Source organism: Ostrea edulis, chromosome 2 (assembly GCF_947568905.1).
Source record: "Ostrea edulis chromosome 2, xbOstEdul1.1, whole genome shotgun sequence".
In the NCBI taxonomy this organism is placed as follows: domain Eukaryota; kingdom Metazoa; phylum Mollusca; class Bivalvia; order Ostreida; family Ostreidae; genus Ostrea; species Ostrea edulis.
Genome location: NC_079165.1, coordinates 83,479,019 through 83,494,795, shown reverse-complemented (window position 1 = coordinate 83,494,795; position 15,777 = coordinate 83,479,019). Strand labels below are relative to the sequence as shown.

Here is a 15,777-nt window from a genome sequence, read left to right as displayed (position 1 = left end):
TGCTCACATCTATCTTTAGATTTATGACCAGTAAAATTTTAATCTGCAGGGATTAATCTCTTTGATGAAGTAGTCAACCACTGCCGAGGAGTACAGACCTTTACCCAGTGAGCAATGCTGAGCTCTGAAGCTTGGATGGACATCCCAAAATTATCCAGGACAGGGCTACCGCTCCCAACAGCAAACATGTCGATATTGGGTCCCTCCTGCACACCCAGTCTAACCATATCCCTCTTAGACAGTCAGCAAAATCCAAAGTTTGGAGAAAGGGGTGGGGTCCCCAATGTGTGATTAATTACTTGTCTGGCGACCAAAGGACAAGAAAAAGACAAGACATAACAGAGAGAAGCTTGGTTTACCTGCCGGCTCTTAATCTGTTATCCATCAGCTGAGATAACGCGGGTTATTTTCACTTTCTCTGGTAAACATGACAATGACTGTGTTTGTGCCGGAGCTCGGGATTTATCCTCATCATAGTGGTTTCTCTAGGTGATGGGGGAATCTCTGACGAACATCTGAGAGACGGAGGTCCAGGTACTGCTGACGAGTTTACAGGTGTGCAATACTGACAACCAGACACACAAAACTACAACTTGTCTCCAAAATCTGACAGTGTGCAATACTGACCACCAAACACACAAAACTACAACTTGTCTCCAAAATCTGACAGTGTGCAATACTGACCACCAGACACACAAAACTAAAACTTGTCTCCAAAATCTGACAGTGTGCAATACTGACCACCAGACACACAAAACTACAACTTGTCTCCAAAATCTGACCGTGTGCAATACTGACCACCAAACACACAAAACTACAACTTGTCTCCAAAATCTGACAGTAACTGGGACATATTTTTATGCTGTCTGTACCTCATGAATTTCACAGCAAATTAAATACTTTTCTGTGAAAATATGCAAAAGTACACATTAACTTCAATATTTGTTAATCAGAGGATTTTTACACTGCTCCTTGGTTTTTTGTTTTTTTTTAAGAAAAATTTTTCAGGCCTTACTCATTTCCACTGCATATGATTAACCAAATGTTTGTCCATCAGAAGGCCCTTTCTCTACACATCTAGACATCTACAGTATTTCCTGCACAGAAACACATGCACCTTTAAAATCTTATTTATGGCAAGGCCAAATGACTCATCAGTTAATTAATTAGATGGGCCAATTGTAATAAAAGACTCTGCATAGAAGGGGTTAAATATTTCCTAAAGAATAGCAATATTTCAATATATTTCAATTATCTTTACATCTACAGAAAAAAAATATGTAACATCAGAGATAGCTGTTGAATCAGGATTTCACTCAGGGTATATATAATACTTCTAGGCCAACAAGGAGCATTTCTTAAACATATCAAACTGATTGATGTATTGATCAGGCATATTGAACCAGGAAGCAAATGAAAATCCCCCAAATCCTGTGTTATCTCCACCAGGCACTGGCCTCTATCAACTCCTCTATACTGTGTTTTATGATTGGATTTGACAGCATTTCTTGTCCCTTATATCACTATCTCCTAACAGTCCTTTTCCTGTTGTAATTCTCCTTATCAAAACAAAAAACAAAAAACCATAAGTGGTCCCCAAAATGACTTCTTAGACAGTAGAGTCAAGAAAATAAAATGCCAGATCCGTCCTCACTCTAGGTCAGTATCCTCAAATCAAAATAAGTGCAAAGTCATCATACAAAATAATAAAACAAGTCAAAAAGAGGCTGAATTAACTAAGCTAAAGACAAGGATTGCTAACGCTGGTAGCAGAACTACACCACAATTCATGACCTTCTGATTAAAAAATATCTTAATACCTGTTTGCAGCACTAGACACCAAATCATGTCCTTTATTTGATTAAAAAAAATCTTAATACCTTAATTAATTAGAAGAAAATTAATAAAAAGCTGGAACCCAATATATGTCCTCATATTGATTGAAGGTTGGGATGCAATGTTACTTAATGAAGCCAGGTACGTGTTGAGATGTTCCAGAGATTAGCGGTGTGTTCGATATGCTACCTAACAGCCACACCTAGACTGTTTGTCCATCTTATCTAATGATCCACATAGCTGAATTCCGGAATCCTCCCAGTGCCAACTTCCGAGCAAACAGACCATGCTTTCCAGTTATCAGGGCTTCTTTAAATTATAACTACTGGTCAGACCTTGTCGATCGCTTTCTCATTTATATGTGTGTTAATTTTCCTCACCAAACACTGAATCACAAGACGAGAAACAAGAGGCCCAAGGGCCACATTGCTCACCTGAGTTACCTTGACCCATATCTGAAGACTTTCCATATATATTTGCATGTAAAGCCTTAGTCCGTATTGTGGCCCCAACCTACCCCTGGAGGCCATGATTTTTACAAACTTGAATCTGCACTATGTCAGGAAGCTTTCATGTAAATCTCAGCTCCTCTGGCCCATTGGTTCTTGAGAGAATGATTTTTAAAGGTTTTTTCTATTATTCCCAATTTCCCATGTAAAACTTTGATCCCCTATTGTGGCCCCAATCTACCCCCGGGAGCCATGATTTGAACAAACTTGAATCTGCACTATGTCTGGAAGTTTTCATGTAAATCTCGGCTCTTCTGGCTCATTGGATCTTGAGAAGAAGATTTCTAATGATTTTTCCTATAAATTTCTATGTAAAACTTTGATCCCCTACTGTGGCCCCAATCTACCCCTGGGGGCCATAATTTGAACAAACTTGAATCTGCACTATGTCAGTAAGCTTTCCTATAAATTTCAGTTCTTCTGGCCCAGTGGTTCTTGAGAAGAAGATTTTTAAAGATTTTCACCAATATATTTCTATGTAAAACTTTGATCCCCTATTGTGGCCCCAACCTACCCCCGGGGCCCATGATTTGAACACACTTGAATCTGCACTATCTCAGGAAGCTTTCATGAAAATTTCAGCTCCTCTGGCCCAGTGGTTCTTGAGAAGATTTTTAAATGACCCCACCCTATTTTTGAATTTTTGTGATTATCTCAAAGGCATGGCCTTTCATTTGAACAAACTTGAAAGCCCTTTACCCAAGGATGGTTTTGGCCAAGTTTGGTTATAATTGGCCCAGTGGTTCTTGAGAAGAAGATGAAAATGTGAAAAGTGAGCTAAAAAATGAATGCGTCATGATTTTTTTCTTTCATAGTCTCATTTATGGTGTTCCACCACCATGCTACTTCAATGGTTTTTTCTTTCTATTTTTAGGATAGTATGTCACAATGCCATTATTTAAAAAGAAACCAACAAAGTATTTATTTTTAGCAAGATGATGTTCTACAAAATATCTAATTATAAAACAAGAGAGAAAAAATGACATATACCATGTCAAGAGTTTAAAATTTTCAATATTGATTTAATCATTAGAATATTAATTTTCCTAATGTACAATAATTTTGGGTGATATTCACAATATGCTGTAAATGTATTATATTTAGCGTGTACAAGATTTGGAAGAAATAAATTTTTCAATAAGTTAGTGTACATTTCATTTGGCACTATCTAAATATGCTACATAAAAATAGAAATGCACGAGACATTCAAAAATGATGTACTTGATTTAGCAGAAGCTGTTTTCCATGAAAGACACTAAATAGAATACACACGCAAATGTAATACATTTACAATATAACAGTACACATTATGAAAACACAGCAGGCTGCAATGCTGACATCTAGCTCAACCAATCACAGAGCAGGCTACAATGCTGAAATCTAGCTCAGCCAATCACACAACAGACTACAACGCTGAACTCCAGCTCAACCAATCACATAGCAGGCTGCAATGTCTAGCTCTAGTTCAGACAATCACACAGCAAGTGCAATACTAAAATCCAGTTTAGCAAACAGTAACCTGTAAGAACTCAATCCAACCAATCAAACAACAGGCTGCAGTGCTGAACTCTAGCTCAGCCAATCATACAACAGGTAGCAATGCTGAAAATCCAGTTCAGCCAATAACAAAGTAGACTACAATGCATTACTCTAGTTCAGCCAATTAAACAGCAGCTGCAACACTGAACTCCAGCTCAGCCAATCACACAACAGGTGCAGTGCAGAACTCCAGCTCAGCCAATCACACAGCAGGTGCAGTGCAGAACTCCAGCTCAGCCAATCACACAGCAGGTGCAGAGCAGAAATCCAGCTCAGCCAATCACACAGCAAGCTGCGATGCTGAACTCCAGCTCAGCCAATTGCACAGCAGGCTGCTATGCTGAACTCCAGCTCAGCCAATCATACAGCAAGCTGCAATGCTGAACTCCTTATCTCAAAAATGAAGAAATTTGTTTCCAGGCAAGCTAAATTCTCTGCATGTAAATTTTCCATATACAATCTTGTTTCTCAAAGGATTGCAAGATTATATTCTACATACTTAAGACACCTATCAAACTTCAGGTGAATCATACTGCACATATTCTTTTTTAAATTCAAAAATCAAGAAAAATAAACACTTAATGACATCTGCATAGACTTGACCTAATTACCAGTTGAAGTTCCAAATACAAATGATCTTTCCTTTTCCAGTTAATACATTCAAAATCCTCTAGGATATAGCCAATTACATGCAAATATGGTATTTAATCATAGAGTTTTAATAAAACATTCAGCATAGTATGAATTCTAAACTTCAATAAGGCCATACAATTAAACATCCCTGTTTGGTTTTGCTTGATTTATCTTATAGATGGCGTGTCTGTATGCATACATACAGGTTTTTGATGGCTTTCAGCGTGACCATCCCACACATTTCCTACGCGTAAATCAACTAAATCTCTTATAATACCCTGACGGATGTGAAGCCTTCATAGCTTAATATGTAAGACCAAATATTCCCTGCCAACCTCAAGCAGTAATTTAGATTTGATGCAAATTTTGCATTTAAGTTCAATGTTCCTTAAGCCTGTAAATTTAATTCTTCTGATCAACTCTGTTAATCTCGAGATGATTAAGGTCTTTGAGTTCGACCATAACCTGCCACCACAACGGAAATTAACGTTTTGTATTTCCAAATTCCTCTTTGGTTTGTTCCTCTGACTGTAATATTCATAAAAACTGATTATTATGGAGAGTTAAAAAAAATCTCACTTCTTTGTAAAAACATTTCACATTATATCCCTGGAACTATATCCCAAAGAGGAGACAATTTCTACAGGCACACAACCTGAGCCTCTTTTTTTGTCACCAAAAGTCATATATATGCTGCAAATGTGGAAGCCAAATTGTGTGTAGAGGAAAATTATCTTTGTACACAAGCAAAACCTGAACTGCCTTAAACATATTGATCAATGTTGACGCTGACACATACTTTGTGTGCTGATGGACATGGATCAGGGAACGCTGGGGGATCTTTCTTCCACGTCTTCTACTTAGTTCCTTTCTCAAACATTCGTGTGACCACTACCTGAAATATTAAACATTAGTCTAATAAATGCTTTAGTTACAGACATAATCAGTCCTACTTCGACTCGAACCTCTGACAAACCAAACATTCGTGTTACCAGTACTTGAAATGTTGAACATTAGCCTAGTAAATTTCAAGTTAGAGAAATAATCTGTGCTACTTAGACTCGAACCTCTGACAAAACAAAATCAATACCACCACTGAATGTAGCCTCAATAACAGACAGATTCCCTTCCCTACACCTGTGACTACAGGTTTCCTTCCCTACACCTGTGACTAGACTCCCTACACCTGTGACTACAGACTCCCTACACCTGTGATTACAGACTCCCTACACCTGTGACTACAGACTCCCTACACCTGTGACTACAGACTCCCTACACCTGTGACTACAGACTCCCTACACCTGTGACTACAGACTCCCTACACCTGTAAATACAGACTCCCTACACCTGTGATTACAGACTCCCTACACCTGTAAATACAGACTCCCTACACCTGTGATTACAGACTCCCTTCCCTACACCTGTGATTACAGACTCCCTTCCCTACACCTGTGACTACAGACTCCCTTCACCTGTGACTACAGACTCCCTACACCTGTGATTGCAGACTCCCTACACCTGTGACTAGACTCCCTACACCTGTGATTACAGACTCCCTACACCTGTGATTGCAGACTCCCTACACCTGTGACTAGACTCCCTACACCTGTGACTACAGACTCCCTACACCTGTGACTACAGACTCCCTACACCTGTGACTAGACTCCCTACACCTGTGATTACAGACTCCCTACACCTGTGATTACAGACTCCCTTCCCTACACCTGTGACTACAGACTCCCTTCCCTACACCTGTGACTAGACTCCCTACACCTGTGACTACAGACTCCCTACACCTGTGACTACAGACTCCCTACACCTGTGATTACAGACTCCCTTCCCTACACCTGTGACTACAGACTCCCTTCCCTACACCTGTGACTACAGACTCCCTACACCTGTGATTACAGACTCCCTACACCTGTGACTACAGACTCCCTACACCTGTGACTACAGACTCCCTACACCTGTGACTACAGACTCCCTACACCTGTGACTACAGACTCCCTACACCTGTGATTACAGACTCCCTACACCTGTGACTACAGACTCCCTACACCTGTGACTACAGACTCCCTACACCTGTGATTACAGACTCCCTACACCTGTAAATACAGACTCCCTTCCCTACACCTGTAAATACAGACTCCCTTCCCTACACCTGTGACTACAGACTCCCTTCCCTACACCTGTGACTACAGACTCCCTACACCTGTGACTACAGACTCCCTACACCTGTGACTACAGACTCCCTACACCTGTGATTGCAGACTCCCTACACCTGTGATTACAGACTCCCTACACCTGTGACTACAGGTTTCCTCCCCTACACCTGTGACTAGACTCCCTACACCTGTGACTAGACTCCCTACACCTGTGACTACAGACTCCCTACACCTGTGATTACAGACTCCCTACACCTGTGACTATAGACTCCCTACACCTGTGATTACAGACTCCCTTCCCTACACCTGTGACTACATACTCCCTTCCCTACACCTGTGACTACATACTCCCTTCCCTACACCTGTGACTAGACTCCCTACACCTGTGATTACAGACTCCCTACACCTGTGATTACAGAATCCCTACACCTGTGATTACCGACTCCCTACACCTGTGATTACAGACTCCCTACACCTGTGACTACAGACTCCCTACACCTGTGACTACAGGTTTCCTTCCCTACACCTGTGACTACAGACTCCCTTCCCTACACCTGTGACTACAGGTTTCCTTCCCTACACCTGTGACTACAGACTTCCTTCCCTACACCTGTGACTACAGACTCCCTTCCCTACACCTGTGACTACATACTCCCTTCCCTACACCTGTGACTAGACTCCCTACACCTGTGATTGCAGACTCCCTACACCTGTGACTACAGACTCCCTACACCTGTGATTGCAGACTCCCTACACCTGTGATTGCAGACTCCCTACACCTGTGATTGCAGACTCCCTACACCTGTGATTGCAGACTCCCTACACCTGTGATTGCAGACTCCCTACACCTGTGATTGCAGACTCCCTACACCTGTGATTACAGACTCCCTACACCTGTGACTACAGACTCCCTTCCCTACACCTGTGACTACAGACTCCCTACACCTGTGACTAGACTCCCTACACCTGTGACTAGACTCCCTACACCTGTGACTACAGACTCCCTACACCTGTGACTACAGACTCCCTTCCCTACACCTGTGACTACAGACTCCCTTCCCTACACCTGTGACTACATACTCCCTTCCCTACACCTGTGACTAGACTCCCTACACCTGTGACTACAGACTCCCTACACCTGTGATTAAAGACTCCCTACACCTGTGACTACAGACTCCCTTCCCTACACCTGTGACTACATACTCCCTTCCCTACACCTGTGAGTACAGACTCCGTTCCCTACACCTGTGACTAGACTCCCTACACCTGTGACTACAGACTCCCTACACCTGTGACTACAGACTCCCTACACCTGTGATTACAGAATCCCTACACCTGTGACTACAGACTCCCTACACCTGTGACTACAGACTCCCTTCCCTACACCTGTGACTACAGACTCCCTACACCTGTGACTACAGACTCCCTACACCTGTGATTACAGAATCCCTACACCTGTGACTACAGACTCCCTACACCTGTGACTACAGACTCCCTTCCCTACACCTGTGACTACAGACTCCCTACACCTGTGACTACAGACTCCCTACACCTGTGATTACAGAATCCCTACACCTGTGACTACAGACTCCCTACACCTGTGACTACAGACTCCCTTCCCTACACCTGTGACTACAGACTCCCTACACCTGTGACTACAGACTCCCTACACCTGTGACTACAGACTCCCTACACCTGTGATTACAGAATCCCTACACCTGTGACTAGACTCCCTACACCTGTGACTACAGGTTTCCTTCCCTACACCTGTGACTACAGACTCCCTACACCTGTGACTACAGACTCCCTACACCTGTGACTACAGACTCCCTACACCTGTGATTACAGACTCCCTACACCTGTGACTACAGACTCCCTACACCTGTGACTACAGACTCCCTACACCTGTGACTACAGACTCCCTACACCTGTGACTACAGACTCCCTACACCTGTGATTACAGACTCCCTACACCTGTGACTAGACTCCCTACACCTGTAACTACAGGTTTCCTTCCCTACACTAAATTATTCAGACTGGTCTTAGATGGGAAAATTGTTCCAACTTAACTTTGAATTCTGGATGGATTTATCGTCCAATGCATAATTATCATTTCTTGAAAATAATGTTTGTTTGAATGCAACTTACATTTATTTGTGAGAGGAATGTTTACGCTTTTGGTAAACAACTCATTCTGTGTCATTTTATATATATTGTAACTATGAATACACGTGAATGTATTTTAACATCATGATTTTTTTAAACTTTAGAACAAAATGATGAATATTCCTGCTTTGGGTGGTAAATTCAAAAGCGGGGTATTAACTTAGGACGGTTTTCCATCCTGTTATCATCACACATAACATGTATTTAACTGAAATTTAAGGTAAATTTCACTGCATTCTTACAGGTTACGTGCAGAAAATTTAACTCATTGTAAAAACAACAAAAAGCCCACGGTTAAATCTCAAAAGTTTACTAACCACAGCTCTGTGTCTACGGACAAAAGAAACAAAAACACACCCAATTTATAATCCTAGACTGTATACAAAAATAAAGCAATATTCATCTTCCAATTGTCCTCACCACACTAATAAACTCATTTATTATACCACAACCAGTGTCCAACATGTCTAGAAAATTGTGTACACTTGGCAAATTTTTCCACCATTTTTTTAACCTGTGTGTTTAACTAAATGTGAAGGGAATAACACATACAGCCAAATGTCTTATTCTATTTCTCTTTTTTTTACGTAGGTATACATGTATGGTATTTATTTATACTGTTATTATGCCTTATCTTCACTCTGTTGACTGTATGCCCTGTTTGAAAGTGTTTATCAGAAACACTTGGAAAGTTTACAATACCAAGTGAACCAAAACATTTCTAGTAGATAATGAAGCTTTGCTGAAACTGCAGGTCTATCTAGCAAAACGTTCGTAATTCTAAGATAACAGTCACTTTAAATTTATGATATATTTTATAAAACAAGAGTGACACACTCAAATTTATGTCCCAGTGACACACTTAAATTTATCATTTGGAACAATCTATTGTACAGTAAAAATAATTATGAAAAATGAGACAGTGTTTAATTGCATGGAGTTATTCATTAAACATACTTGTATCCAGATGACAGAGATTCATATCTACAAGCCAAATCTTATCTTCAAATACCAAAAATAGACTCATATCTAAATCCTAGAGAGAGACCAATATTCAAAAGTCAAACAAATACTAATATCAAGATGCAAAAGCCAGACTCGTATTCAGATGTCAATGCAAGACTTGTTTTGCAAAAGTCAACTCCAGATGCCAAAAAAAAGACTCATATCCACATATCAAAGAGATACCAATATTCCAATGCCAAATTGAGAATGATATCCAAATACCATAGAAAGACTCATATCCAGATACCAAAGAGAGACTCATATCCAGATACCAAAGAGAGACTCATATCCAGATACCAAAGAGAGACTCATATCCAGATACCAAAGAGAGACTCATATCCAGATATCAAAGAGAGACTCATATCCAAATACAAAAGAGAGACTCATATCCAAATACCAAAGAGAGACTCATATCCAGATACCAAAGAAAGACTCACATCCAGATACCAAAGAGAGACTCATATCCAAATACCAAAGAGAGACTCATATCCAAATTACAAAGAGAGACTTATATCCAAATACCAAAGAGAGACTCATATCCAGATACCAAAGAGAGATTCATATCCAACTACCAAAGAGAGACTCATATCCAGATACCAAATAGAGACCAATACCAAGATGACAAAGTATTCAGATAACAATGCAAGACTTGTATCCATATGACAAAGCTAGGCTTTTATCCATATGACAAAGCTTGTATCCATATGACAAAGCTTGTACCCATATTACAAAGCTAGTCTTGTATCCATATGACAATGTTAGGCTTGTACCCATATGACAAAGCTTGTATCCATATGACAAAGTTCGCCTTGTATCCATATGACAAAGCTAGGCTTGTATCATTATGCAAAATCAAGACCCCTATCCAGATGCAAAATGGAGACTCATGTTCAGATGTCAAAACAAAAGTCAAGACTTATACCCGGATGTCAACACAAGGCCTGTATAGATGTCAAAGCTAGACTTCTATCTGGATGTCAGAGCTAGAATCATATCTGGATGTGAAAACAAGACTCATATCTGGATTTCAAAGCAAGGTTCATATCTGGATATCAGCTCATATCCAGATGTCAAAGCTATACTCATATCTGGATGTCATGGCAAGACTAATATCCAGATGCCAAAGCAAAAACTCGTATATCCACATAGCAAAACAAGACTTGCATCCAGATCCCAAAGACAAAAACAAGACTTGCATCCAGATCCCAAAGACAAAATCAAGACTTATATCTAGATGCCAAAGCAATACTCATCCAGATGCCAATTTTTTTCCTTTGGATTCTGAGGTTTCAGAACTACAGGGTTCTTTACCATGCCAGTGTCTAACCAACACAGAACCTTGGTTACTCATCCAAAAGATTTAGGTTTGTGTCTATCAGTTTTGATACTTTCAAGTTTTAAGTACGGCCAGATTCATACTGCATCTCACACCCTCTTCTCCACAGCAGAGAGAACTCACTTACTTGTGATGCTTCTAGAGAGAAAATCTAAATTCATTTAAGAGGGCTGAATTAGACCCAGATCGTGCATAATTCTTTGAATGTAGCCATGTCATTGCTGATGTTTTAAAAAATTTCCCTTGTTTTACATAATCTAACCATATCATGAAGTCAACTGAATGAAGCATATTGGAGTGATGAGATAAGGCACTACTTTCCACATGGGTGATGAAATTGACCATTATTATTTTCTTCTTTCTTTATAAACTGTAAATTGATAATTACGATGAAGATTGCTCTTACAGTAGTGGCTATCATTCTTCATCTTTTTTAAAAGTATTATCTCAATTTTGTAATAAAATTAAAATAATGAAAAATGATAATTCATTGAATCTAAGGGCCATAACTCCTGTAGAGGTCAGTCAATATTGACAAAATGTGAACTGCTACACAGCAAGTTTCATATTTCACTATGCCTCTGGACATTACATTGTGGAAAATTTGATCTTGACCGTAATAAATAACCTTGAAAAGGTATGTCTAAATCATGTGTGGTTTTTGTCATTGTAGGGAGTTATGGACAACGAATAGTTACCTGTAGTCTTTAACAATTTTGGACAGAAATTAATTGCAGAGAAAGTTTAACTGAACCATGATGTAAGGTTATCAGTTTCTACAATGTTTTCAGAGAAGATAACTCTTCCATTCCCATAACTCCCTTCATTGACATGAGCCCCCACATTATTTTGACATATTTGTATTGAGGATCCCGTACACTAAGATTTTAAGAGTTTGAAGAAAAATTCACCAATTTTTTTCATGCCCACTGTCCAGCCTATCTCTGTATGTTTATGTATACAGTTTCTCCAGCAGTACCTATCCAAAAGGTTTTACCACTAGGGGACTAAAATCATATCACACTAAAATTCCTATTTGATCATCATGTAACTTGACCTTCTAAACTGATCTTGTTTCAAACAAAACTGTGTAAAATGTACTAAGCAGGACGAGCCATTTGCTTGTACTTAACTCCTAACCCACCAAAAAAAAAATCTAAATTCAAAATGATACTGACCTTGACTATGACCTAGATATCAATCTTCACAAGTACTACCTTTAGATCATACTGTGTTAAAATCATATATATATCCCTGAATTCATTTCAAAGCACTTCTATCACCTGTTGTACTATTTAAAATTACGAGACGTCCACTGTGTTATGTGATACATAAAATTAAATACAAAAAGAGATTAAAAGCAAAGATTAAAGGATTAAATAATGGTCAGTTTTCAATACGGCCCTTATCCCATCTAGTTCTTTAAATGTAATATTTATAGAACTATATGTAAAAGACAGTGTCCGATTTCTATAATGTGTAAAGGACTCAAAAGGTATTATATATACTCTTACACACACCAAGTATGTTACATATAGATATTATATATATATATATATATATATACTCCTACACACACCGAGTATGTTACATATAGATATATATATATATATATATATATACTCCTACACACACCGAGTATGTTACATATAGATATTATATATATATATATATATACTCCTACACACACTGAGTATGTTACATATAGATATATATATATATACTCCTACACACACTGAGTATGTTACATATACATATATATATATATACTCCTACACACACCGAGTATGTTACATATAGATATTATATATATATACTCCTACACACACCGAGTATGTTACATATAGATAGATATATATACTCCTACACACGCCGAGTATGTTACATATAGATATATATATATACTCCTACACACACTGAGTATGTTACATATAGATATTATATATATATATATATACTCCTACACACACCGAGTATGTTACATATAGATATTATATATATATATACTCCTACACACACCGAGTATGTTACATATAGATATTATATATATATATTATACTCCTACACATGCCGAGTATGTTACATACATAGATATCGTAATCATAAACTCCTACACACACTTCAAATATGTTACATGTAGATATTCATGTATAATTGTAGCGGGTCAGCCAGGTTCAATCACTGGTGGCAGATAGCTCAGTTGGTAGAGCACCCGACTAGAGATTCAGGGGGCCCGGGTTCAAATCCCGGTCTGGTCTGTTGCATTTTCTCCCTTACTGTTACATTTGATGCTGTAGACCAGCCCCTGGAACTGACAGGTGAAAATGCCTGGCAGGGGATAAAGATTCTGGGATGACATCTTCAAGGTGTGAAGACATTTAAGGAGGGAGGAATGTGTGGTAATATGGGTTCAATTCCCGGTGGCCAGATAGCTCAGTTGGTAGAGCACCTGAATAAAGATTGAGGGGGCCCCAGGTTCCAATCCCGGTCTGGAAGATTGCATTTTCTCCCTTCCTGTACGTTACATTACTCCTAAATATACTGAGTATAGTACAAGTAGATATTATAATCCTAAACATACTCGAGTACAGTGTAAGTAGATAAGACTTATATTGCAAAATTATTTGATTTAATTAACATCCAATATGCAATGACTATGCATCAAAGTGCACTACACAATGCAAAGTCCGTTTGTTGAATTTAACAGAGTAATCAAATGTTTTTACAACAACATGAACTTACTTTCACAAATTTGAAATTTTATTAACTAGTTTCTTTGCTATGCAGGTCAGCATGGTGGAAATACTGACCAACACGATCTTGAACTTGACCCGATATTAGTTTACATGCTGAGTAGAAATGAGCAAGCAATCTATACAGAACAGATGTGTAGAGAGCGTAACCATTTTCTGCAAGCGACATCACGACACAAAGAAACCACTTCGGTATGAACAAGCCTCCATTGGGCATGATCGGGGCGGTGTGTGAACGAAACAGCTGAGACGATGCAATCTAAGATGATGATCGGCTACATATTTACAGTTTCAGGTTACAATCTTGATTTACAATTTTGTTTGTTTTTATACACGTGCTTTATACAAATAAATATCATAACTAAACTGAAAGTATCTAGATACCTGGTTTCGTGTTCCCTCACTAGTTCACTCTCACTGTCCATCCGCCATGTTCCCCGTCATTCTTCGATATTCAGCCACACCCACACACGCCAAGATGGGCGTGTCTCGAAGTCAGGTCACATCACATCACATCTCAACTGGGTCATAGATTCTAGGTACATTTTTTTGTACAAACCTTGCAGGCAATTTCGGGTGATATGGTGCAAAAATAGACTTCATGAATGTTCAGATCTATTTAAATCCAGTACATTTTTTAATGAGTAAAAACTGAGAAAATTATTCTCAACAGTAACAAAGCTATAAGGGAAGATAACTCTACTTTCTTTTTTTTTCTTTCCCCAAATCAATTAAAACACAGTTGTCTTTCTTGTAGTAACATAAAGCGTGCCCATAAACCTAAATAGAGAGATAATAGGGGCCTAGTACTTTTACAGTGATGGATTGGTTTGTAATATAAATACATCTAGCACTACAACTACACTAATCTACAACGTATTTACAACGCAGACTACATGTTTTTTGGTCTTTAGGCTTGCCAATCAATGTTAAAAGTGGAGCGAATTTGGACATGCTTTATTCGTCCAAAGAGCTGATCAGCTCCAATGAGGGAATTTGATAATCTGGTTGTTCATGTCGTCGGTCATTTTAGTGCTTTGTATAATTTTTTGTATTTGACCTTGTATCCATGTTGTGGATCCGACACTTTGAGATCTCGGGTGTTGTTGGAACTTTAGTGCTTATATATATATATATATATATATATATATATATATATGCCTCTGGGCCCAAAATTGGAAATAAATTACTTACTTACTTACTATATACATAAGAACTACCTACTATATATATACTTACTATATATATATATATAGAGAGAGAGAGAGAGAGATGCTGTTTCTTATTTTTGTTTTGTTAGTTTTGCTTTTAATATTATTTTTCCCTTTTATTTTGTTGTTGATGTCTACTCAGTACACGAGTATTCTCATAAAATATAAAGTTTGCAAAATTAGTAGATTTCATTTTATTCGTATTTTTTGGTACTCTATGAATAGCAAGCAGAGACGACGTAAGTGCGAAATATTTTACGATATCCCCTAGTGTTGTTTGCGGTTTTGATAGGGAAACAGCCTATGAATACAACGTAAGCTATTTCAGACTAAGTAAGACGGCATATATTCCGAGCTCGACTTAATGCCTTTGAGAAAATTTCAAAACCCACCGCAAATACCACTTTATAAAAGCGTGAATATAAGTGAACAAAATAAAACATGACACAATCAATGTATATGATTAATTGATTGATTGAGAATATTTCACTCATATGGAGACGTCACCAGTGCCGGTGAAGGGCTGCATTTAGGCCTATGCTCGGCGCTTATGGCCATTGAGCAAGGACGGATCTTTATCGTGCCACACCTGCTGTGACACGGGACCTCGGTTTTTGCGGTCTC

The 15,777-nt window shown here is 38.8% G+C and overlaps 1 protein-coding gene across 5 annotated transcripts in view; it reads right to left on the bottom strand.

Annotated features, from left to right (window-relative positions):
- LOC125682360 (Krueppel-like factor 8) overlaps positions 1-14,646 on the bottom strand; it is a 32,120-nt gene extending 17,474 nt beyond the window's left edge. For 2 of the 5 annotated variants that reach the window (XM_056155204.1, XM_056155203.1), the window contains exons 1-2: positions 14,327-14,611; positions 5,317-5,412 (exon numbers count right to left, since the gene is read on the bottom strand). The gene's annotated coding sequence lies outside the window, so the exon portion shown is untranslated. Of the gene's footprint in view, positions 1-359; positions 5,413-14,326 lie in introns of all 5 variants that reach the window. The other 3 variants (XM_048922868.2, XM_056155207.1, XM_056155208.1) reach the window with 3 other exon arrangements.
- Positions 14,647-15,777: the final 1,131 nt, after the last annotated feature.